Below are 24,848 nucleotides of genomic sequence, written 5' to 3'. Positions count from 1 at the left end.
ACACTTGGCCGTGATCCTTTGTTGAATGTATCACTCATTCTGGGTGTATTTATTCCCTTTACCTTGCTGTGTGGGAATAAGAGGCTGACTGTCGGTGATGACTGCCTGGGAGAAGGAAGCAGCCCAAACAGGGCGTGTCTGATGTCACCCCTTCGTTGTGTGACTTTGTGCAAGCAGGCCCCACCCTAAACCTCATTTCTACAGTGGGAGGGATGGGGACAGTGGGGGTTCTTGGCTAGGAAGGGTGTCAAGTCCTCTCCATGGATTGGATTTGATCCTTACAGCCACCGTAGGAAAGAACCTTTCTCATCCTTGCTTTGACAATGGGTGAGGGTCACAGATGTGAATGCTCCTTGCCACTCTTCTTGTTTTGTTTTGTTTTCTTTTGGAAGGTTAAGCTTATGAAGTATTTTCTGCTCAGCTAAGTTATCAATAAGGCCTTAATGTAAAGGGGGAGACTCCAGGGAGCTTAACAGTCAGGGTTGGACCTGGCCCAGATGCCGATTTCAGACACAACGGCACCCTGTCTTTCCCCAAAGCACGCACCCCACTCCACTCTCACATTTCAGCCCTAAGCTGCCCGCGGTCATGCCAAGGGGCTCTCTTCACACACACACAGGACGAATGTAAACTACTCTCAGTATCACAAGTGCTGGTTTCTGGCTTTCCAATCTGAGCACTTTCCGTTTCTATACTGGAATGAAGAAGAGCCACTGGGAGCCTCGCTCGTTCACCGAGAAACAAGGAACAGAGGTCAGGAGAATCAGGGGAGCACGCTCAGTGTTGTGAACTCAAATGGAAATGCTGGTATCTGAAATTCCCAGAAAGAAGGGGGCGGGGTGAGAAGAAAGAGAGAAAAACCTCGCAGGTGTTAAAGCCAATGCTAGGCTGAAGGACTGAACTTGGAGAATATGAAGCGTTAGACCGCGTTAGACCGCATTAGACTGTTACAGATCGGGGGCAGACATATCTGGCTAACCTCGGTGCCTTTGAAAGTTGCCGTTTGTTTGCCCCTCCGTTGTGCCCAGGGTCCTCGTGACTATTAAAACTCTAAAATGCATTCTTAGCCACCACTTGTCCCACCAATGCCAAAACTAAAGATGTCATCGGATGTTACGGCAGAATCTCCCGGGTAAAACTGTGACCGCCCACCCGTGCCCCCACTAATAACTCTAGTAAACACTTTCAGATTCTTCTGCTCTGTAGCCAATAAAATCTCATGCAGCCACTTCCAGGATAGAAGATGGAATTTGGGGAAACTCTCTTACTGCCTTTGGGGTGAGAATTGTGGTTTTGCCTTAATCAGTCACATCAGGTGGTGGTGAGTCACAATACCCAAGATGACAGTTGTTCACGGTATGTTGGTTGGGTTTCTTTCACTGTGGCTAAGAGGTTCTGGAAGAGCCCAAGTACAAATATGGGTTTCAAGGACTTGTATGAGAAAAGGATTTCAAAACATATCAATTTTTTTTCTGAGTTAGGTTTTTTACTGTTAGCCCAGGCTGGACTTGAACCTATGACCCCCCTGATGATGGCTTCCTAAGGGCTAGCATTAACACATTATAAATAAAGTTAAAATATTGCTTCCATCTAGAAATAATACTGTTACAGATATATTAGGCTAAATAGAATTATGGAAATTGCTTTTCCTTTGTTAGATTTTTATTTATTTATTTTTAACATATATTTTTGTGGTACTGAGGATACTACGTGCCCTCTGCTGCAATCCTTTCCTCCTTTACTGCTTTTTTTCCCAGTGCGATTACCCCAAAGCCGGATAGTTTAGCACGGCTCTTCCCACACTGTCATCTGTGACTCTGAGACCAGTGCCATGGCTCAGCAAAGGAGAGCACTTGTCACCAAACCTGATGACCTGGGTTCAGTCCCCACCATCCACACAGTGGAAGGAGAGCTCATCCTACCGGAGGACCTTTGGCCTCCACGTGTGCCTGTGACCTGCAAGCATGCCCACCTGATGAATAAATAAATGTTAGTTGGGTCCCTGGAGTCTCCCCTCCCTCTTGTCCCCTAAGCATCTACTGGGGACTTAGCAGGGCATAGGTATGGGAGGGAAGGATAGAGGAGAGAAATCCTATCGCTATGTTGGAGAGGTTAGAAATGGGTGTCTTGGCTGGGCGGTGGTGGCGCACGCCTTTAATCCCAGCACTTGGGAGGCAGAGGCAGGCGGATCTCTGTGAGTTCAAGACCAGCCTGGTCTACAAGAGCTAGTTCCAGGACAGGCTCCAAAACCACAGAGAAACCCTGTCTCGAAAAACCAAAAAAAAAAAAAAAAAAAAAAAAGAAAAAAAAAAGAAATGGGTGTCTCTGGGGTTAATGTTCTAGTGCCTGGAACTCTGACCTTTGGATATCAGGTGAAACCTAACACATTTATATACAAGAAGTGCGTTTTGGAGAACAAGGTGGGTATCTGTAGACTAGAAAGGAGCCCCAATACACCCTGCTAGGTGAGAAAATGCACGCATGGTAAATTCTGTACACAGCATACAGCGATCATTCTGGAAGGGGCAGGTATCCAGGCCTGCATCTTCCCAAGGCCCTCTAAGTCAGAAGTCGGTGGCCACGCCCTCATTACAAAACACCTTTCCTCGTGCTGGAATGTCAGATCACTTAGGTTCTAACCACAGCTGTATTTATACTGTAAATGAACAGGATTAAAGATCACAGAACCAAGCCAGTGTGCAGTTTGCACAGCCACAAGGTCGTTCTTGGAGTCACAGAGGCTCTCCCCAGTCTTATTTAAAAACAGATTGCATGTTCCCAAGTCTTACAAAGCACAACAAGACACAGCCATCCCCCCTTTGAACAAAAGACGCCAAGTTGTGCCCCTTTAAACAGTACCCCAACAACCAACTTCCACAGTCTCTAATTTGCAGTCGTTTAAGATCCAAGTTGAAGCCATCTCTCCCACGCCAGCAAGCCAGAGCCCCAAGCCTGCCTCGCCCCCACAAGTCAGCAGGGTGTGCTGAAATCCTGTGCCTTGGGGATCCCAGAGACTTGCTCTGGGTCCTGTAGTGGAGCCCCTCAGGCAACCATGGAACTCCCTCCCCATCTCCCTTTGCACCTGCAGCCTCCTGAGGCTGTCTTGGACTTTCTCAGACTGAATCCACAGCTGGGCAGGATAAGTTTGAGCTCAGAGTCAGAGTGGAGGAAGATTTGTAGAATTTTGATCCCTGTGGCCTGAGGATCCAGGTTGGGGGATGGACCCTCTCTTATACTGTTGTTTGGGACAGACTCTTTTAATATTTTACAATATTGGCCCTCAATTTAAAATGCGCCTTGGGTGTAGCCATTGAGAATTTGGACTTTCTCCTTCAGAATAACCATAGAGAACACCAATAGACGCACACATAGACAGGTGGACGTGCACAGCTCTCTGACCTCATCAGACACGCTTCTTTGTGCAGTGGGTGTGGGAAGTGCAGAAATTCAGAGGGTCAGTGGAGTGCTTATTCACAAATGGGACATCTAGGTCACTCCCCACCCCTGCCAAGGCTCAGGAGACATCACGGAAGAGGTGTGGAAGGGTTTAAGAACCAGAGGTTGGGGAGAACTGGCACGAACCCTTGGAGACACCCACAAACCCTTGGCTGTCTGTACTGGATCAAGCCAGTCAGCATGGGACTGTGGCTGCACAAGTCACCTTATGGCGTGGAATTGGGAGGGGTTTAGGAGACCCACCCCTCACCAAGCGCTCCTGACAGTTCATGGCTTCTGGGTGAGAAAGAACCAGTTCTCTTTAAGGGTGTGGCTCCTGACCATGCTCCAGGGCACAGCCTGACATCCAGGAGTCTGTGGGTAGCACAAGTCAGAGTTGATGGGCTATGAGAGAGTGAGCGGGGGTGGGGGGCTGGGGCTGGGTAGGGAGTTGGGGGGATCTGGGAGGAGTTAGGATGAACCCAGTCAAAATATACTGTGTATATATTTTGTGAGTTTGAGGCAAGCCTGGTATGTAGAGTGAGTTTCAGTACAGTCAGGGCTACTAAGAGAAAGACCATCTTATAAATAAATAAAAAGAACAAAAAAGATACGTTACTACATTTAATGTGGACCATACTAACCAAGGACTATATTTACTTATATATCTGATTTGCCTGTCCTTATTTCCATGTAAACTTGAAGAAACCAAGTATTTCTGGATACGAACCCAGGCCCTTGGCATCAGTAGCAACTTCTCAGGAAAGGGTGGGATTTGGATGTAAAAAAAGAACTTTACTTTTTGGATATTTTTTTATAATTGATTATTGATTAATTGCTTTGATTATTTTTAATATCACTTTTCCCAAACAGGACAAGGTCTTTGATGCCAAGTTGTCTACTTGGCTTTGTGATGGTGGGAAAGGTCCTCAGCCCCTGAGTCAGTGCCACCGTCTGTCAGAGATCATGGCAGTGCTGGCACCTGTGTGGATGGAGTGAGAGGAGGGTTATTAGGGTCTTGGTTTGCTTTGTTGTTGCTGCTGTTTTTAGATAATCAATAAACTAGGGGACATAACCAAGGAAAGAACCCTTGTGCTCCATGGAGCCAATTCTGACTCTTGGACATTCATCTTTCTACTGAGTGTCTTTGGTATCTGGTAAATACATTTTCTTTAGGGCACTTTGTGCTCTGTATATATGAACTGATCCTGATTCCCGGGAGAGTGAGCGTCTGTCCCCAGGTCACCAGCTCCTCTTTGGAATGTAGAAAGAGCAGCACCAAGGATGCTGGGATGTTGAGCCTGAGAGACACAGGCAGAGACACTCAGGTCTCAGAGCTTGGTAGTAAGCCAGAACTCAGAGGAAGGTATGGAGATGTCACTGTGTGCCATGCCGGGAGAGCTATAGGGCTCTGTCCCCATGTTGGAAGAGATGAGGGGACTCACAGATCTTTCACCTTGGCTTGGCTTCACAAACTCATTTACCAGAGCTAGCTTAGCCACCTGCATGCTACTACATCCATCACGATGACAGAAAGTTCCAGAGTTCAGAGCAGAGGCTTTTCTATTGCCTTTGGCTCATCTCTCACCCTGGCTAGGCCTGCCCCATCACTGGGGAGAGGTCACAGCATGAATCTGGAGCCAGAAAGACAAAGATTTGAGACTTAGGTCTACTTTCTGCTACCTTCTGATTCCTCATCTGTGAGGCAGGAATGTTGAGGGCTTCCGCCAATGAACCACAGAAGACGATTAAGTGGGCGTGTCCTCTAGGGGGTCATCTAGGACTCTTAACTGTTAGCTTTAGAGTCACTTTAGGCTAGTTGTCAAGACATACGAAACTCAGTGACTGAGAATTATTTACAAGAGCCAGGGAATAGAGCCGGTGTAGACGGCCATTGACAGATAAGTGTATTAAAGAAAACGTGGGGTATGTGTGTGTGATGGAGGTTTTCTCAGTCATGAAGAATAAAATTATGCCATTTTTTTTTTCAGTGAGATGGATAGAACTGGAGAGCATCATGTTAAATGAAATAAGTCAGACTCAGAAAGACAAATTGAGGCTGCCGTGTGCCATGAATCCATGTCATCCTGCGTGACCCTGTGAGACTCTACCTCAACCCCCCCCAAAAGGAGAGGATGGAAGAGATTTACAGGTTTTTTTTCTTATGTGAAATCTAGATTAAGAAATCTTTAGGATGTCAATGTAGAAAAGGGACTCTTTGAGAGGAGGAGGAGATCAGCAGAAGAGAGGAGACGTGAGGTGGCTATAAACAAAACATATTACATACACACAGGGAAGCATTATATCGGAGCCGATTACTTTGCACAACGATTAAAAACACCCTTTGGACTCTCCTTTGATGGTGACGGTGAGACCTGGGCTGTGCTCAGGCTCTGATTCTGTAGCGATGGGAGGAAATTCCAGGCAGGCCACAGAAGCCCAGGCAGGAGCTATTCTAGGTACCATGTGGTCGGTCGGCTCTCGGTGGTGGAGCAGGGCAGAGAAGGGAAGTGGGTTCTGGGGATGTGGTGACTGATGGACCCAGAGTGGAGGGAGAGGGTGGTGTCCTCAGAGATTTCTTGGCTCAGCTTCCCCACAGGTGGGGTAGGAAACCATTTCCTAGAAGACTGCAGGCTTGTGTGATGGGAGGACATCATAACAACGCGCCAAAGGTGTTTGTGGGACTGTGCTTCCAGAGTCCGATGCACAGTTTGACTGCGGTCTGCGTGATCGCAGGAATCAACATTCTGTGGTCCTTGACTTCCACTATTCTGAGAGCGTACGGGGATGACAAAAAAAAATACACTTGATTCGGTTCATTCTCTGGCACGGTCCCTATGTGGCAGATTGATGTTCCGCCTGTTCCCTAACAATCTGACTCAGTCTTCTGGTGAAATTAAAAGGTAGTCAGAAGTAGTTCCCGAGGATCTCGTCAAGATTCAGACAGGTAGATACTGTAGAGGACACTTTGCAAACCATCATGTCAGCTGTAATGACACCGTTGGGTCCATCTCTCTGAGAGGATATTGAGAACGACATGCTCCAAATTGTAGCCGAGTGTTAACTCAGTAAACACCCCCTCCCCGCCCCAACACACACACTCCCTGGGGGAGAGAAGCTAGGCCCAGATGTGGGGAAATGGGCTCTTAGAAGGAGACAAGGTTTAAAAAAAAAAACACCTATATTTTAGGGCACTGTTGGATTTGATCCTTTAACTTCAATGATGCCTGTAAACAGTCACTGTACCCGTAGGATCCTGAGTTAGTTACAGAAGAATCTTAGCAAACAGAGAATCTGCTAAACGGAAAACACAGCAGCAGAGGAGGAAATGTTCCTCTCAAAGGCAGCTATGTCCATGATAACAATAAATTAAGCAGGGTCAAATCTGAGTGAACTCTTAAGGCTCCCAAACAGCAGCGTGGGTGTAGGGACAAGGACCCTGGACAGGAGAAACCAGTCCCAAAGGCAGGCATGGGCCCAATGTGCACCTGCTGCTCGTACGGCTCCCAAACAGATTGAATCTACTTTTAATTGAAGAATTTAATAACACAGTTCACTCTCTTCTTAAAAGATAGCCGCCTGGAAGCATTATTTCTGAATATATGTTCAACTCCAGAAATATTTTCTACTAAATATTATTTAGATTTAAGCGTGTGAAATAAACAGTATTATGAATGAATTCTACCAATTCCAAATGTTTTGCCTTCAATAGTCTGAACATTTTTCATATAAAGAGTCTTAATTTTAATTTAATTAATGAGATGGGGTCTCGTGTGTGCAAAACTGGCCTTGAATTAACTGTACAGCTGAGGATGACCTTGAACTTCTGATCTTCTTGCCTCTGTCTTCCAAGTGCTGGGATTCCAGACATAAGCAACCAAGCCTGAGTTATGTGCTGGAGATCCAAGTAAAGACTTCTTGCTAGGCAAGATCTCTACCAACTAATCTCCATCTCTAGCTCTTGCAGGATCTTTCTAATTGAACTTTAAAAAAAATCCTGAAAGACACAATATTGTTTATCTCCTCTTGGCAGATGGAAACAAGATGCAGAGACACTAACAAAGGCAATGAAATCCCTGGAGTCGGCTGGGGGCACAAGCTTAGTCTGTTTATATCTGTAGTCTCGCTCTCTAGTCTCTTTCCAGGTAGCACTGCATGCCCGTGATGTAAGAAGCCTGACCGGAGAGGAGACTGTGTCGCAGCTCCAGGGACTGGAAGGTGAGAGGGACTCTTGGCCTTTCACTTCAGTCCTGTCTGGAGTCTGAGGATGTCCTTAGGGCTCAGGGACCTCAGGTTAAGTGCCTGTGAGTTCCCTCAGGGAAAGAGTCTGCACACAACAGTTTTCCAAACGCTCCAGGTAGCAACAAGGGTTCAGGGGAGAAGTGTGTGCGTCAAACGGACAGGTGAGTTCGAGATCACAGCTGGAGAGACTTTGGAGAGTTTCTCAGAATTTCAGAACTAGGTTCAAATTCAGGCCCCTCAGACTCACCCGGGCTCTTACCCGTTTCCTTATCTCCCCATGATCTCATAAAGTGGGCTGCAGACTTTTGAACTCTTTCCGTCTAGGTGCTTCTTGACTATTCTAAATGAGCCCAAACGGTTACAAATCGATTCCCTTCCCTTCCTAGTGAAGGACCTTCAAGTGTTAACTGTGTTTTAGGATGGAGAACAGGGTGTGGAAGAATTCACAGGTGCTGCCCAGGTGGATGGATTCTAGCCACTTCAGAAAGTAAATGTTTCAAAGGTCAATTTCATGATTATGCAAGAAAGCTGTATGTCAGTGTTGTGGGGGAACGATAAAGCATAATATAGTATTTTTAATTAAAAGAATAAAATTAACATGAGGCTCGTGGACCCAGAAAACCCTGCTGTAATTCCCTCATCAACTGTTTTTATTGAGCAATTACTCCCCTCCCCCCACAACAGAACCCAAACACGTGAACAACCAAATGAGCCGTGAGCTTGGTTGCTGCTGCTTGCCTGTTCCTTGGGTTTTTTTTTTTTTTTTTTTTTTTTTTTTTTTCGAGACAGGGTTTCTCTGTGGCTTTGGAGCCTGTCCTGGAACTAGCTCTGTAGACCAGGCTGGTCTCGAACTCACAGAGATCCTATTTCATCCTCACGGAAATGCATGGGGCTCAGTACAGCTCAGGTGCTCAACAGCCCAGGAACCGAGCCTTAAAATCGACAACCATTAACAGAACCATGCCAGTGAGGATCACAGAGGACTGGAGAGCCCAGGATGTCCAGTGCCTGGCACACCTGCCAATGGGAAGGGTCAGCTGGACTTTACAGGCTTGGGAAACCAATCACAGATTTAGAAAAAGGAGAGTTGAAAAAGAAGCGTCTCTGGGATAGTTGGCCCTGTCACGGGGACACTATAATAGAAGAGCTGGCACTGCCACTGCCCCCATGGGAGAGCTGACCCAAACACTTGGGACAGATGACCTTACCCCAAATCATGGACGGGGGAGAGCTGGCTCTGCCCCTCGCCTGAAGGGGTGGTCCCAATGACCCAGACTAACCAGCTCAACTACCATCCAGACCCACATTCTGGGCCTTGGGTTGGCCCATCCTGACAGCTGCCCTGTCTTTGACCTGTTAGTACACAAAGGGACTGGTCCTACAGAATGAGCCCTGACTCAGGGCGATGGTTGGACAGCCAAGAAGAATTTCCATGAGCTCTCAGCCCAGAGATGATGGTATCCTAGAACCCAGAGGCTTTGACCCAGATCGGTGACTCACTGATGAACATTTTATGGGGTACACTGCATGATGTTCCCCATGCTAAGAAAATGAAGGAAGAAGTGTTGAAAAGATGGAGGAGCAAGGTGGGTGTTTGGTTGTTTTTAACTAATTTTGGGGGGGCATACTACAGGAGTAAGGGATGGATATAGAGGGACTGGGAAGTGAGTGGAATTGGGGAGCATGATGTGAAATTTCCAAAGAATCAATAAATAAACATGTTTAAAAGAAAAAAGAAAAAAAAAAGAGGGGTCTCTGTGAAATCACCAGGGATGGATGCCATCTAATGTCCTGCTCCCCAAAGTCTGGTCCACAGGTCAGCATCACCATCAGAGACACAAACCCCTAAGAGCCACCCAGACTCCCCACTTCAAGAGCCTCAGATTCCTGTGCACAGGGCCACCAGAGCATTTGAGACATATGGGTCTAGTTTATCTCTGAATGCCCGGGGCACTTTCGGGCAGTCAATTCTTCAAAGCCTCAAGCAGAAGACTTCCAGGCAGCAACTGTGAAGCTTGAACTGTGTTAGCTTGAACTGCGAAGCTAACTATGTTAGCTTGAACCACACGAAATTGTCGCCGTTGGGCAATTCTGTGACCTACAAAGATGACAGTTTCAAATGAAACTCCAATTTCAGCTCAATCTACAGGCCATTCCAAACAAAAGCATTTCTCATCTAGGATATGAAGGTTTTTTTTTAAAAAAGGCTGTGACCAGGGTCTATATAGAATGGCCCACAGATATGTAGATGAGCCGTGTGTGGTTTACAATGTTAAGTTCTCCTTCCATTAAAAAAGGGGGGTTTTACATAATATTTATGGATATATTGGGCCTTCTTGTGCTCATTTCATGCTTAGATTTCTTCAAACACCCTGTTCTCCATCTTAAGAGGCAGGTGAAGGTGGTTCCCCAGGAGGCGGGGTAAAGTGATTGTAACTCTTTGGACTTACTGAGGATAGTCAAGAAACATGTAGGTAGAAAGACGCTGGAAATCTACAGCCCAGTCTTAGACAATTGCAGCTGTCGAACACAGCTGGACTGGGTGGTGGCGCAGATAGCATCTGAGTTCTTGGTCACCGTTGGCCACCACACAGCCTCCCTCAAATCTCTGTTTCCTGCCAGGGCTTTGGAGGGAAGACTCAATTTAAGTTTTAAGTCCTTATTAAGTAGGAGTTTTCGGAGGAGATAGTGGAGTCACCTCTCGGAACTCCTTAAGAGCCGAGAAGTGGCTGGGTATTAGGGTCCCTTGGAAGACCAAAGTATGTCATGAGGTCTTCTGCTGGGGCTCAGTCCCTGTCCATCTCATGCTTCTGGCTGAGGCTTCCCCTAACTTTCCATGCCCTGGTTGGAATCCACCACCATCTGTATGCATGCTACACTGGACTCTTACTAGGGCAGCTCCCTACCATCCAGGCCTCTTGCTAGGTACCTGCCCTATCTAGTGCTTCTCTGACCAAGCCTTTCCTATCATAGCCTCTTTATTCTCAATGAGGCTTTTTGTCTTTGATGTCACCTCAGACCTGACCGTCCCCAGAGCAGAACAGATTCCTGTCTTGGTCCTTCACACAGAGGAAAGAGGTCACTGGGAGTGAGGGGAGGTCAGAGTTGTTTGAACAACTCCACAGAGCTGGAAGCAAAAACAGAGCTTGTGGATATGGCTGGGATGCCACACTGGCCTGGGACAGGGCAACTTAGGAAGCAGCTCCAGGAGGGAACCACAGGTTTGCTGCACCTTTCCTGCATGCTCACCAGGAGGCCCAGGGCAGCATCTGCTGCTGGCAGAGAGAGCACTTGCCCACTAGCTGCTCAGTGCCTGCGAGATGATGAACCCGGAGAAAAAGGGCCGGATAGGGACTCACAGAGCTGGGAGTGACCCTGTCACCAGCCTTCAGAAAGACCCTCAGTCTTAATTAAAATGCCCAAAGACACGTGTAAAGAAAGGCTGCCTGGAAAAATAATGACTCTCTACTAAACTTGGGGGGGGTGAGTTTTCCAGGAAAAGAGGGGAAAGAGAAGGCGGGAAGAGAGGGGGAGTTCAGGAGTGAATACATGCCTGTATATGTGAAGAGATGGCAGGAAATAGGAAAGACAAAATTATCATTATTTATTTATTTTTTAGAGAGGGTCTTATGTACCCTGAGCTATGAATATTATTCTTCTAAGAGATCAGGAAATTGGATGAGAAGTTTCACTGAAACTACACCCCCAACTAACTTTTATTAGGAAATTACGCACACGCGCGCTCACACACACACACACACACACGTGCACACTTGTGTGCTGAATGAGACACAACAAACAAGGTCTTGCTGTTTTAGCCAAGGCTGGTTTTGAACTTCTCCCTCCTTAGCCTCCTGAGTGTTGGAATTATAGGTGAGCATGGCTGACCTGTAGGAAATATTTACATGCAGAAACCTTAAACAAGACAACAGCAGCCTCCAAGTTTCCATTAGATCCCATAGCTGCTCACGTACATGTCTTGGCTCATCCGCCCCCATCAAAGCACCATGAAGCTATGCATTTCCTCGTCTGCCTGCAAGCTATTTAAGTATCCAATCGTCTGTCATTTACCCATTTGTCTGTCCATCTACCTGTTTGTCTTAACTTACTCATCTGAAACCCAGGCCTTGCCTATCTTGGCAAGTTCTCTTCCACTGAGCCCAACCCTGGCCTTTATCCTTAAAATGAATCATCTTAAAATAAATTGGAGACATCATGGTGTTTCAGCCTTGAGTAATAACCATAATAAAAATAATTATATTGTAACATTGTATAAACATAATATGTTAATATTAACAGTCATTAGTAGAACATTACTTATGATTATTATTATTATTTTTTTTTTGGACAGGCTCTCCCTCAGTAGTTTCGGCTGGCTTCAGACTTGGGACAATCCTTCTGCCTCAGGCTCCTGAGTGCTAGGCTTTCAGGCACAAGCCACCACACTAAATTTTCAGCCCTAAATTCTTAAATATAATGTCTTTGTTCTTAGAAATTTCACTTAATACTCAACAGAGTTTTTGTTTGTTTGGTTTTTTAATTTTAATGCCAGTCTGTGCAGGAAAGCTAGAGTCTCACCACTTGAGAGAAAAGCTGACATCTTACCTCCCAGCTACGGGAGTGGTGTGTCCACGACCAAGTCCAGGACACACCTCTTTGACAGTAGCTTTGGTTTAGACTAGAAATTTAGCCTGACCACACCCATCTCTTAGGAAAAAAACCACACCCAAGTCCATGTATTCTTCTAGCCAGTGTTATCACAACCCTTCCCTATCTTTCACTCTCTGAGGTTTCCTGTTTCTAGAATCCAGGAAAAGGCACTGTGGGAGATCTGAAGGAAAAATTACCCTTTGAGAAGGTCAGTATGGGGGTTCTGGGGGTTGAACTCTGGTCCTTAGACTTGGCGTCAAACCTCCGTAATCTGCTGAGCCATCTTGTCGACCCTGTCTGTTTTTCCTCTCTACTTAGACTGTATTTCTCCCCACACCAGAGTTCCAAGTGTCTGGTAAAAAGATAATAAAATAATAAAAACACCTAGATAATCCCCCAAGATAATAATACTCCCCCCCACCCAGCTAGGAGAGCTATCCGGTCAGGTGAACAAACCTCTGTTGTTCTTTGTAAGGAAACAAAGGGGTCTCATCTCCAAGACCGCGTCACAGGAGGGGAAATAAGAGGCAAGCTTTGCTTCGTCAGCAGGCTGTTCTCGACTCTGCCGGCTACCTGAACGCTGGTGTGTGATTGTAATTGGATTTCATTTCACTTGTTGAATATTTCAGGGCTACAGTGTCAAACATCAGAGAGACAAAAGAGCCCAGAAGATGTCAGGTGCCACTGAAATCTATACTTTTTTTTTTTTATACTTAAAAAAAATACACCCCAACTCTTATATCTAGAGACTGGCAACTGGATGCCCCTTAGATGCTGTGAGCACCCTAGAGCAATGGCTCTCAACCTTCCTAATGCTGTGACTCCTGAATACAGGGTCCTCATGTTGTGGTGACCCCCACCCATAAAATTATTTTGTTGCTACTTTATAACTGTAATTGAAAATATCCGACATGTGACCCCAGTGGGGGTCTCGATCCATAGGTTGAGAACCATTGTCTTCGAGGCAGAGACCATCTTACCCTTTCCTGATGCCACCCCCCTCTTTTAGGAAGTCTCACTGGAGTTAGAAGTTCAAGGTTTGTCCATTAAGGCAACACACCTAACCCTCGTTTATAACAAAAAATCAAATCCTCAAGCTGAGAAACGACGGCTGCTGCTGTCTGAGGCAGAACAAGCTTTTGATTCCACACAAGCTTCCTTCTTCGTGTTTAATCAGAAATAGGTTCCGGAAAACCCCACCTCGTTTTCAACTTGACTGCAAGGTTTTAATAAAAAAATAAATAAATAAAAAAGAAGAAGCCATTTCTGAGTTATTTGATGTTGAGATGTTGGGTCAATGTTTCTGGCAGAAGCTGATAAAACTTTGGAGCACCTCTGCAAACCTGGAGATTTGTTCCGGGGACTTTTGCCACAAACTCCGGAAGCACAGTATGATGCTCCAGACTCAGGACCACCCAGTGTGATGCTCCAGACTCAGGACCACCCAGTGTGATGCTCCAGACTCAGGACCACCCACTGTGATGCTCCAGACTCAGGACCACCCAGTGTGATGCTCCAGACTCAGGACCACCCAGTGTGATGCTCCAGACTCAGGACCACCCACTGTGATGCTCAAGACTCAGGACCACCCAGTGTGATGCTCCAGACTCAGGACCACCCAGTGTGATGCTCAGACTCAGGACCACCCAGTATGGTACTCCAGATTCAGCACTGCCCTTCCTGGAAAACCACCATGGAGACAAGGTGGCACCAGGTACAGTGAGACACCAGGTACAGTGTGAGACAGTGTGCACCTCCCTGCTGCACACAGAAACCGTGTCCCTAGCAAAGGGTTTCTGACTTCCATTTGAACAGGGAACTCTCCCTTTGCGCATAACTAAGGGATCATGCCTGAGGAATGTTTGTCTCAGGCAAGCAAGAGAACACTGATGCTAATAAGGCTATGGAGGGTCGTTAGCCCAGGGCTTGCAGCCCAAACACCTTTGAGGTCAGTCAAGTGGCACGGACCATATGTGCTGGTCCTGAGATGATCTAGATCTATAAGCCAAATCAATTGTAACAAGAGCCTATAATAAGAGCCTATAACAAAAGCCTCCCCCACCCATCCAAAACCAAACCAACAAGACACAACTGTATACCAGCCACAGTATCTCAGCAGGCATCTGGGTAGATCCGCCATGGATTCCTAGGTCTCCATTTCACAGGCAGAAAATGGAGGTTGAGCATGAGGTTAAGGCTTAGACTAAACAACTGGCCAATGGAAGGGGTCTCTTGCTCTCAGGATCCTTCCTCTTGCTTTGGTTACTAGATTCTGTCCCTTTTCACAATGCTGCCCCACTGACTCCTCCTGACAGCTCACACAGTACTTATGATTTCATCGATGACACACCAAGGGTTGGGGAGCTCAACTCATTCATCCCCAAGTCACTGAGTCCCTGGATGCATCCCATAATGATGCCCCCATTGATTCTCTGTCATACTGAGTCTTGTGATTTGACTGTGGCCAGCTTATAGTGGAAGATGCCCTGTTGCCAAAGAGATTAGTGAAAATTTGGGTACCATCTCTGATAACCCTGCCTCTGAGACATCTCCCCTGATGCCCTCAGCCACACCATCATGGCAGCAATGAAAAAGTACCTCCCACCACTCCTAAAGAAATGTCACAATTGGCACAGGGCTTGCTAGATGACCCACTGCCTGATCAGCCAACCTCAGGGTGGTCATACCACTTGTATCACGTACTTGTCTATGGACATGTAGCATTAACACACACAATGTCACATCTGGCAAATGAGGGTGTATGTTGTGGGGCCACCCATAGTAACTGCCCTAATTCTTGTCTTTTCTCGTTGAATACCGATATGACAGGATGTGTGCCCACAGAGCCCTGATAATGCTCACACTGGGGACTCAGTGACATTTTCTGTGGATGGGTTATTTGTGTTGAACAGCTCTGAGCTGGCTATGGTGCCTGGCATGGCAGCTTAAGTAGCCTTCCTCCTTTCCAGGCTCAGAAGCTTGAGATCCACCGATGCACTGAAGATTTGCCAAGGCTGGGCCAGGGCTGAGCACAAAACAAGGGCTTTGGCAAGACCAGTGACAGTTCAGTGGGAGCCTGCATGCTTGATCCTGAAGTTATTCCTGATGGGCCACTTTAAAGAGGAACTTTCCCCCTGAAAGGATTAACCAGTGGACTAAGGCTTAGTGCTGGACTGGAACTCAGGGCAGAGGTGGGAGGAACCCCCAACAGCTCCCTAATTTACAGGGATGATCAGAAGAGAAGAAACCCTGCACCACCCATGCCTGACTCTGGGGACTCTCTACTGAGAAGACAGCATAAAATATCATCCACAAGTTCTAGACAAAATGCCGAGACATGAGGCTCAGCCCCTACTTTGTCAGAGAAGGGCTATATGACTTTTGACAAGTCACAAGCCTTCCCTTGTCCTTAGCATCCCTCCTTCACAATGAGGTCAGAAACTGAGGGCTTTAGAATCTTCTAGAAAAGCTCTGTCTAAATGCAGTTACTTCATGTCTCCTGCAGGAGACAAGGACTCTGCAGAGGGGTCCTGACATCTCTGCTTCCAGCTTGTGGTTCTGATGATGCTGGTTGGCTGGGCAGGCATTTGACACTCACCCAATTGGAAGATGTCTTAAGCCCATCAGACATCAGGAGACAAAAAGCCAAGACTATACAGTCTGCAGCCTTTGCCTTATTAACCACCTAGTCCCACACTGTTTTGGGGTGGGAAAAGCGTGCCCTTTCATGGAAACAGCCTGTGCTAAAATTGCTCTTGAGTTGCCAAATTCAACCTCTGAGTACGCCAGCTTCTCTGATGAGCACACTTCTTGCCTGTGGTTCTTAACTGCATTCCGAAGCACACCCACCCCTGCTGAGACCTACCGGGAACCTGACAGCCACCGGGGACACAGACACACGGACACACAAATACGGAACAAATGTCTTCATGCTTACAAACGTAGGCAAGCTGACCCCCACCCCGCCCCGCCCCAAGTCATCTCTGTGAGCGCTGGAAGTATTTGGAACACTTTCCCCCAGTACCTTGGACAGCTCCTTGCTGCTTGGTGGAGAGACCCTTGGGGACTTTCTACATTAGAGCACTCCCCGGGCTCTTGGCTTTACCCCAGGGCTGCTCCTCAGAGATAAAGCCCTTAGGGGCTGGCATTGGCCATTTGGGAAAAATGAACAAGCGGCAGGAAGAGATTCTATATCCCATGTTTACTTCAGAGCAGACCTCCCAAGCTGGGTTAATTCTCTTTTATTTAAAAACAAAACAAAAAAAACCCAACAACTTTAACACACTGTGGGTGTTTCCAGAATGCCTGTTACAGACATCACAATATCATCAAGACGGCTTCTTGTAGGAGTGATTCTCCCATTTAACAGATAACAGGACTGAAGCTCAGAGATGTTAAGTGACCAAATGGAAGATTACACAGCCATGGAGCAATCTTAGTTTTAGGCAAAAATCTTCAACAGGTCTCCACTATACTGCTCGGGCTTTCCCTGCATGTTCTGGGTACTGGGGGGAAGGGTTCCCAGACTTTATGAAGTCTTTTGGGGGGTAGTCTGGTTGTGTAGATGCATCTGGAAGTGGGGCCATGTACACAAAAGAGGGACACAGATCAATTGGTTATGCATGCAATCCCTCCTCCCCCCATTTAGGAAGCCACAAACCAGGATGGAGGTCTCCTTGCTTTGACTATGGGCAGCTAGCTTGGTTGGCCCTACCTCAGTTTCCATATCTGGAAAGTGAGTTTCAGGTAGCTGTCCTAGGTATTGGGGAAGTCAAGATATTCCAGACACATCCTATATGCGGTAGTAGCCTACAGCATAAGCAAAGAGACGACATGTCCTCTTCTGGAATCTGGACTGGGGTGGTGTCATTTGTGATCATGGGTAAAGGGCTTCCTCTTGGAAACCTGTGAAGAATCCTCAAACCTCTCTGCTGCGGCTTGCAAGGATAAAGAGTGGGCATGACCCCTATTCCATTCTGCTATACATCCAAGCTTAAAAAACAAACTCCAAAACAAACCCCACTAAAAACAAGAGCAAAAATCCAGCCAAGAAAATCAATTCTCCAGGAAGCTGTTAATGCCCCCCCCCGACCTGTTATTTGCACATCCTAGTTTGAGAGGGGCTGGACAAGGGGGGGTACTTTCCCTCACACCTGCCCTAGAGAGTGGTCTGAAGGGCCAACTCCTTTTTGTCTTCCTCACTATTGGGGCAGATACTCCTTGGGTGCCCCAGGCTTGCCTGCACATCACACCTACCAGCTCACCTTTGGGGTTCTCCCTCTATGGGGTGCCTCTAGAGCTCCCTTCCCAATCTGTGAATATGTACATGTGTGAAGAGAGGTTTGGGGTTCCCCATGAGTCGGACAATGTTTTTAAAGAGTCTCATCTGCCGCAAAAATGGGATACATCTCCCCAGGGGCTGCTTGGGAGATGGAGGTGGGCACAGCCTACATCACCCTCCTGACCCTCGGTTTGGTCTATGGGAAATCACAAGATGCCGAGGCCCCAGGCTCTGTCCCAGCTGCTTTAGACTGAACCAGCAATATCTCCCTCGCTGAGCACCTACCCTCAGTTTCACTGCGACATTTACGATGTTTGAAAGGTTTGCCAACAGATCTCCAGGAAAGGGCTACGTCTCTCTTTTACACACGAGAAAAATAGTCTTTGAGAGGGGAAGGGACTCACCCGAAATGGTAGCTTTAGGATTAGAACCCCAGGGGGAGTTCCTCTAAGTCTCTTCCCTGGGTGTACCGCCCTTACAAACCTTGCTTGCTCCAGACAGCGACGTCCCCAGTGTATAGACAGCTGCAAGTGCTGAGACCACCTTGCCCTGAGGATGGAGGTGAGCCTTTTATTTCCTATTCTTTAGGGCACAACCCAAGAGTTCTGAGCTAGACTCTAAGACCCAAGTGTTCACGAGTGACCAGGGAAGCCGGATCTCCTGGGAGCCCTGTCTCACTCTCGGACCACTTAGATGAAAAGCTGTGCATAGCAGGGACCCACAGAGTGCCTTCATTCGGCTCTGGGAACCATCAGACGTTCTCAATAGTCTCCTTGGCAGGAGAGGTACAACTTTGAGATTGGAGGAGTGAGAACTGCCTTACTGTATTGTGCCAGTCTGTAGGAGCGCCAGGCTGATGGGGCAAAGTTGGAAAGTCAAGGAACAGCACTCTAGCAAGCCAGTCTTGCAGCCCCCATCACCCTCTGGCCATGCCAGAGTCACCAACAGGGTCACGGGTTTGAGGAGGGTGGTGGCGGGATAGAGGATGAGAGGGTCTCCTAGAAGAAGAGGTAGCTTAAAGTTAAGGCCCCGCAGGTGCCAAGGTCTCTAGGGTCATGTATCCCCAGCCTCAGGTTACATGCATGCCTAGGGTCGTGAATCCCTGTCATTGTGACACGGAGGTTGGGGATATTCGGGGAATGGGGTTGGGAGGGTCCTCTGCCCTTGTAAAGTTGGAACGATGTGGCAGGACTCATCTGCCCAGGAGCTCACAGTCCGGGGATCCGGGTCTGCCCCATTATCAAGAGAGCCAGGCCGCCAAGGAGAGCCAAGTTGGGACACACACAGTCGGAGCTAGAGCACTGGTCTGAGAGAGGGTATGTGGAATACACTGGGTCCGGGGCAGAGAACTCACCTGCCGCCGCCGCCGGAGCCCGCGCAGTTTCAGGGCTGTGAATCTCGCTGATCACCCTGTCTCCCGCGCCTCCTTCTCCCGGGGCTGTCAAGCGCGCAGATCCAGAGCTTCGCTCAGCTCAGCGGCAGGATGCTCCAGGCTTTGGCAGCGCCTCGGGGTAGGAGCTTCCTGAGCGAGCGCTCCCCGCCCCCTCCCGGCCCCTAGCTCCCGCCTCGCTCCGCCCTAGCCCAGCCAAGTTCAGGACTGGAGGCTGCCAGTGTCCCCACGCGCAACCCGGCTCACCCTAGCAGCAGCTGCCCCTGCCTTAGCCGCTGTGCTAAGTAGTCGCTCGCGCCTGCAGCTGCATCAATATGCAGGGACCGAGCAGTGAGCGTAGCGAGGGTCGTGAGGGGGAATTTATTTCTTAATGTCCCTGCTTTATCCTATCACCGCTGAAACGAATTAGTGGTGACGTCCAACTGGCTGGTTTATGGGCGTGGGGAGGGAGACGTCGCAACCCTCATTAAAAGGGCCGCTCTGGGCTTGGAAGCATACATCTTTTATGTAACCTAATTTCCATTTTTTTTTTTATCAGAAAAAAAAAACATACACACAATGACAATTTTGGGGAGCCCGAAGGGGGCTGGATAGTGACCACAGCGAGGAGGCAGGCTGTTTTGGGCAGGGAAGGACCTAGCTGAGGCAGGTGGTTGTCTCTGTCCTATGTGGTGAAACATTCCTTAATGGGATAGGTAGAGCACAGCCCCTCCGGGCAGGGCAAGAAGCCCCTTGCAGAGCCAGCAGAAGACGGCCTGGGTTCTGGTCCTGGTTCTTGGGTGCCCAGACGTTCTGGAAAGGATGCCCGGTTCTGGTGTTTTTCAGGGTAGAGTGTAGGTATTGCAACTGTGGGAGTGGGGGGGGGGGTAAAAAAACCCCGGGGGGGGGCTGGAGACAACAATGCCAGGAGAGGCCAAGGGCTGGGCTGGGGGAGGGGTGGGCTCAGAGAGCTCTTCCCTTCCTTTCTTGGGGGCTCTAACATATGGGTAACCATATAAACCCGTCTCTAAAGCTGTCTTTCCCTGGGCAGATTGCAAGGCGGTTTTGCATTTAACTGTCACTGCTGCTCACACACTCTTGAGGGAAGGAGTGTGGTGTGTGTGTGTGTGTGTGTGTGTGTGTAGAGGGGGTTGCACTCAAGGAAGGGGAGGAGGATTCAGACCCAAACACGCCTAGACACCTGGCTACTAGCTTGATCTCCATTTAGTCTCAGCGAAGACACTGCACACTCGGAGTATAATCGCACTGAGACCAAGAGCCAGCTACCCCTCCTTGTTGCTCACACATGGTCTTCAGATATTGTTACATGTCAAGCTTGAGGAAAGGGGCTATGACCTGGAGGGGTGCAGGAAGAGGAGGGGAGAGAAGCACAAGAAAAAGCTGTGGGGTGTGAAGAGTGTGTGTAGAGGGAAGGCCTGAGAAATTCCACCGGCCTGCCAGGGCTCCTGCCACTTCCTGACTGGGTGTGCCAGTTCCGAAGTCTGCTTCCTGAGCCTCTGACGTGGGTCTTGGGCTGTGGTGAGGCTGGTATAGTCAAACAATGGCGGCAAAGCCCTTAGTTTAGCGTCTGGCATACAGTACCTGCTCTGAAAAGACCAGCCGTTAATAGTGTTACTGACCAGAAGGTTTGACTATATGTCAACGGGTAAAGGAGGGTCCCAGAAGCGGAGGTTGGAGTTGAGTCCTTGCAGCCTGGGCTCAGTCCATCCTGGGCCCAGCTTCCTCCTCATCCTTTTCAAAGTTGAGTACTGGGCTTCCATGGTGTTGGGTCTCAACACTGCTCCCTCAATTACCATGGCAACTGGGGAAAATCAGGAAGCCAGGAAGGGAGGCTGCCTCTTCACTGGGCTGGCAGTTCACCTGCTCCAGAGACTCACGCTAGCTTGCTGTGTGTGGGAGCTGGGGCCAGCAGAGGTCCAGAGGGATGGTCAGTAGGGAAGACAGAGCTGTGGCATGTGGGGTCAGGGCCAAGGCTGGGCTGTGCCTGAAGAAACAGAGTTGGCTGGCTGGGGGAGGAGGCAGAAACCCACGACCCCCAATCCTGTCACTGTTGCTAGGTGTCCTGGTGCAAGTGACGGCGAGTCAGGACCCAGAGGTTCTGGAGACTCCGCTGCGACGACTGAGCCAGAGTCCAGCGGAGGAGCTTACCACCACGAGGACATGGGTATCATTTCCCATTTTGCTGGTTTTGAACCAAGCCCTTTACAGACACACGGCTCATGGAATTATCACCAAAATGACAAGAAGTGGCTTCCTTTCCTCATCCGTGCCTGACAGAGGGGGCATTAGATGCTCTGAAGACAGAGCCTCTCCAAGCAGTGGATGAGAAAGTAAAATACAAGAACCCAGATCTAGGCGGGGGCGGGGGGTGGGGTGGGCATGGCTCAGAGGTAGTGCTCCTTCTGATTGTGCATGAGAGCCTAGGTTCCACCCCCAGGACCCCAAAGTGCTTGGTGTCTCATAGAGAAAGAGGGAGGGGAATGAAGTCAGTCACTGTGCTGGGATCTTAGTGTTGGGGGGAGGAGTGACTCTCGGCCCCGGGGAGCCTCATGGCTAATGTTGGGCAGAACTAACATTCCCAAGAAGTGCAGGAAAACAAACCAGAGGATCTTGCCACCAGCTAGGTGGCTCTGGGCAGGGTGATAGCAACAGTCCCCCAAATGCTCCTTGGATGTGGTGACCTAGAGGGTGCTATGGCTTGGTTCTACCAGAAGCAGCCTTGGGCGTTTAGGGGTAGATGACGAAGATGTCACCTTTCTCGGTCTGACAGGGGCTGAGTCGGCTAACACACATCCAGACATCTGTTCCAGGCTTGGGGTCTCACTCCAAACCCCTGCACAGACAGTGGGTGGATAAAGTGTTTATATCCACGTCCGTCAGTATCCCCCACGGTCCTCTGCTAAGAGCTGGCCCAGGCGAGCCGAGGGAAGAGGGACTTGCTTTGCTTACTCTATGTGGCTGCCGCCGAGGGCTAATACATTACCCAGGGCTAATGAAAACATAATTATCTTCTTTTGGCTGCAGAGAGGGGCTAATTTAATAGGCTGCGATCGAAAGGCATCTGTTGAATTCACCCATCAGTGAAAACACTTGCAGGACCCTGGAGGGGAGAGGAGAGCGCTGTTGGCTGGCTTGCAGCTGTGTCCAGGCTGTGCGGTGCCTAGAGCTCAGATAGCAGCAGCCGCCAAAGGCCCACGGCAACCCCAAGGTGTCTGTCTGTCCAGGCACAGACCTGGGGGTTCCATTCCTGCTGCGAGTTCTGGGCTTTTCCTTTGTCACTTGCAACCTCAGTTTTCTCACCCATACAATGGGATTTAATTATTCCTCTTTCACTGCAACTTAAGGAACTTAACTTAGGTGAGGTGGTGGGAGGGGAGGGGTCCCAGCATATTCTATGTGTTTAATAAAACGATCACTTCTTCCATGACTGCACAGGCTGTACTGAGATGTAGTCTGCACAAACACTCCCTCTTCGGAGAAGCCGCTGCTCTAAGCTACCCTCCCACTCCTAATACACAGCACGTTCAGGAATATTTACAAATTCAGTGTTAGACTGGAAAGACGCTCACAAGGGTGGACGCTCACAGCCACTACCACTTGCGACTCCAAGTCGGTGGTTCTCAAAGATTGCTGCTGGACAACTAGGTCACCATCCCCTGGGAACCGCTTGACCACGCTCACCCCACACCCATTGGAGCAGACCCTCAGGGCTGTGTTTAAGACAGACTCATTGCGGATTTATGAGAATCCCAGTGCCAACCAAAAGCCAAACTCACACTTGTTTGAATATGTGAATGAAGGGACAACCGTTCATTTAGCCAGGGTTTGTGTATTCAACGGCAACTCCCTTATTAGACACCAACTGTATACACAGTCCCATGTAATGAAGTTCTTGAATTCTTTCGGCCTCTAACCTACGCCCACATTCCCTCACACCTCAGTTCTGAGGAATGCCCCTGAGTTACAGGGGTGATGACAGCCTCAGGGCTGTCCCTCCGTTGCCATGGCAATCAGAGCCTCTCTGTGCCCGAATCAACTCTGCTCCTCTCTCTGGGTGAGAGATACTGGTTTCAGCCACAAAGTTAGCTGGCGTCTGAGCTCAGCCCTGGGTGTTGCGCACATTCTATGAGACTCCATGTCCATCAGTCCCTTTTGCAGTTGGAGAAAGGAGGGGCCTCGGAAATGCTGTCTGGCAGAGTGGCCCAAACCAGAAAGTTCCAGAGCCTTCTAGGAGCAGCAGCCTGTGGGTGGCTGATTGGTTTTTCCCTCCAGCTCAGGGATCATAAGAAGGGAAACATTTTATCTAAAGCAGTCTTGGAGCCAGCAGGCTGGCAGGCCAGACAGGACCCAGTATTGAGAACATGGTTATCTGAGAGGCTACTGTCCCTAGGGAAGGAGGGAGTGCCACGGTCCCTGCAGATGTTACCCCAGACACCGGAAATAATTTGTGAGACTCTGGCAGAGATCAGAGAGGAACCATTTAGAGGAGCAATCTGGCCATAAGGAATAGCATGACCTGACTTCCTCCAGGGCCGTGTGAGCCAGAGTAAAGTAGCCGGGAGTCTCTGGGCCTCAAAGGAGAATTTAATGTGAAGATGGATAGCCCCATGAGTTATGTGCAAAATCAAGTATACAAAGGTTTCTCAGTGTCCAAACCCCTTTAAAGGGCCACCAGACGAGGGGTCCCTGATGGCAGTTGGATTTACCAAGCTAGCTCAGCAGAGAGGCAGTTCCCTAAATGACCGACAGATGGCGCTAAGCTTTCACGGTAGCCAACTTGCTTTTTGAGACCTACCTGGAAGATATGATGGCTTCTTAGAGTCAAATTTTGGGACCTCGGGTCTGGGTCCCGGACAAGCTGAACTGATTTGGGTGGCATGCAACTGCTGGTCCTGTTAATATCTTATAGTTAGTCCAAGCCTTGTTTTGTAACCTCCTGCTCTTTCTCAGCCCCCCTCATTGTGGACAGCTCTGGTGGAGTTTGCAGTTAGAAGGGTACAGCCAGGGCTTAAAGTAGGCTGAGTGTGAAGCATTGGGGAACAGTGGGGTCTGCAGAGAATTCTAATACTTCCCATCAAACTAAAGCTTCGAGGCCACTCACTGGAGAGTTCTGACCACAAATGTGGGCTCCTGCGAGTGTTGCTGTGTCGTGTCAAGGGAGATCCCCAACACAGAGTCACAAACTGCCAGGTGCCTAAGAATTCCCAATATGCAGAGATGCTCCCCCCATCCCCCAAAAGGAGAGCTGGGACGACTGTGTCCTCAACAAGCTGTTGAGGAGACGGAGTCAGATGATCCCCTGGTTTCAAGTTGGTTGCTTTGCCATGTGAGGTCACTCCAATAAGCTGGTCTGCATCCTCATCTTTGGCTCCAGACATCTGGAATTCAAATGACAAGGCTTCTTGGAAACTATGACACTCCTCTCTTATCAAAGTAGAGATCTCCAGTGACCGCACCCGCTTTATCAGGCCACAGATATTACAGAGAAGGTCATACCCTTGGCTTCTGCTGGGCAGTCCCTGGGGGAGGTCACTGGGGATGTGGAGGACAGAGGGGCAGGAAGAAACTCCAGCTTCATATTCTACAAAGCCCCCAAAGTCAGGGTCAGGTACCACAATCCTTCTCCTAACTTTACTTCACCTGCTGTGTGAGCTTGGGTGAGAGGGCTCCCCTCTCTGGGTCTCTATGAAATGAAGGAGATTGAACTAGCTTCCCTACTCTACTTGCTTAGGACTCTTAGAACTCTGCAGCAGCTTGCTTGCTGGGTAGCGGGGAGGGTGCCCTAGCCCTCAGGTCCCTCTTCCTTCCAGAAGAGCTCTGCTCTTGGTGTGTTTGGCTTTCTTTTTATTT

General features: G+C 48.8%; 1 protein-coding gene across 4 annotated transcripts in view; it reads right to left on the bottom strand.

The window, feature by feature from the left end:
- Window positions 1–19,100, bottom strand: part of Nos1 (nitric oxide synthase 1) — a 106,256-nt gene extending 87,156 nt beyond the window's left edge. For 3 of the 4 annotated variants that reach the window (XM_057764206.1, XM_057764202.1, XM_057764207.1), the window contains exons 1-2: window positions 18,963–19,089; window positions 18,092–18,157 (exon numbers count right to left, since the gene is read on the bottom strand). The gene's annotated coding sequence lies outside the window, so the exon portion shown is untranslated. Of the gene's footprint in view, window positions 1–18,091; window positions 18,158–18,962 lie in introns of all 4 variants that reach the window. The other variant, XM_057764203.1, reaches the window with a different exon arrangement.
- Between the last annotated feature and the right edge of the window lie 5,748 nt (window positions 19,101–24,848).

This window comes from Chionomys nivalis, chromosome 3 (assembly GCF_950005125.1).
Source record: "Chionomys nivalis chromosome 3, mChiNiv1.1, whole genome shotgun sequence".
NCBI classification, from domain to species: domain Eukaryota; kingdom Metazoa; phylum Chordata; class Mammalia; order Rodentia; family Cricetidae; genus Chionomys; species Chionomys nivalis.
Note: the sequence above shows the minus strand (reverse complement) of the source record. Positions and strands in the feature narration are given on the sequence as shown.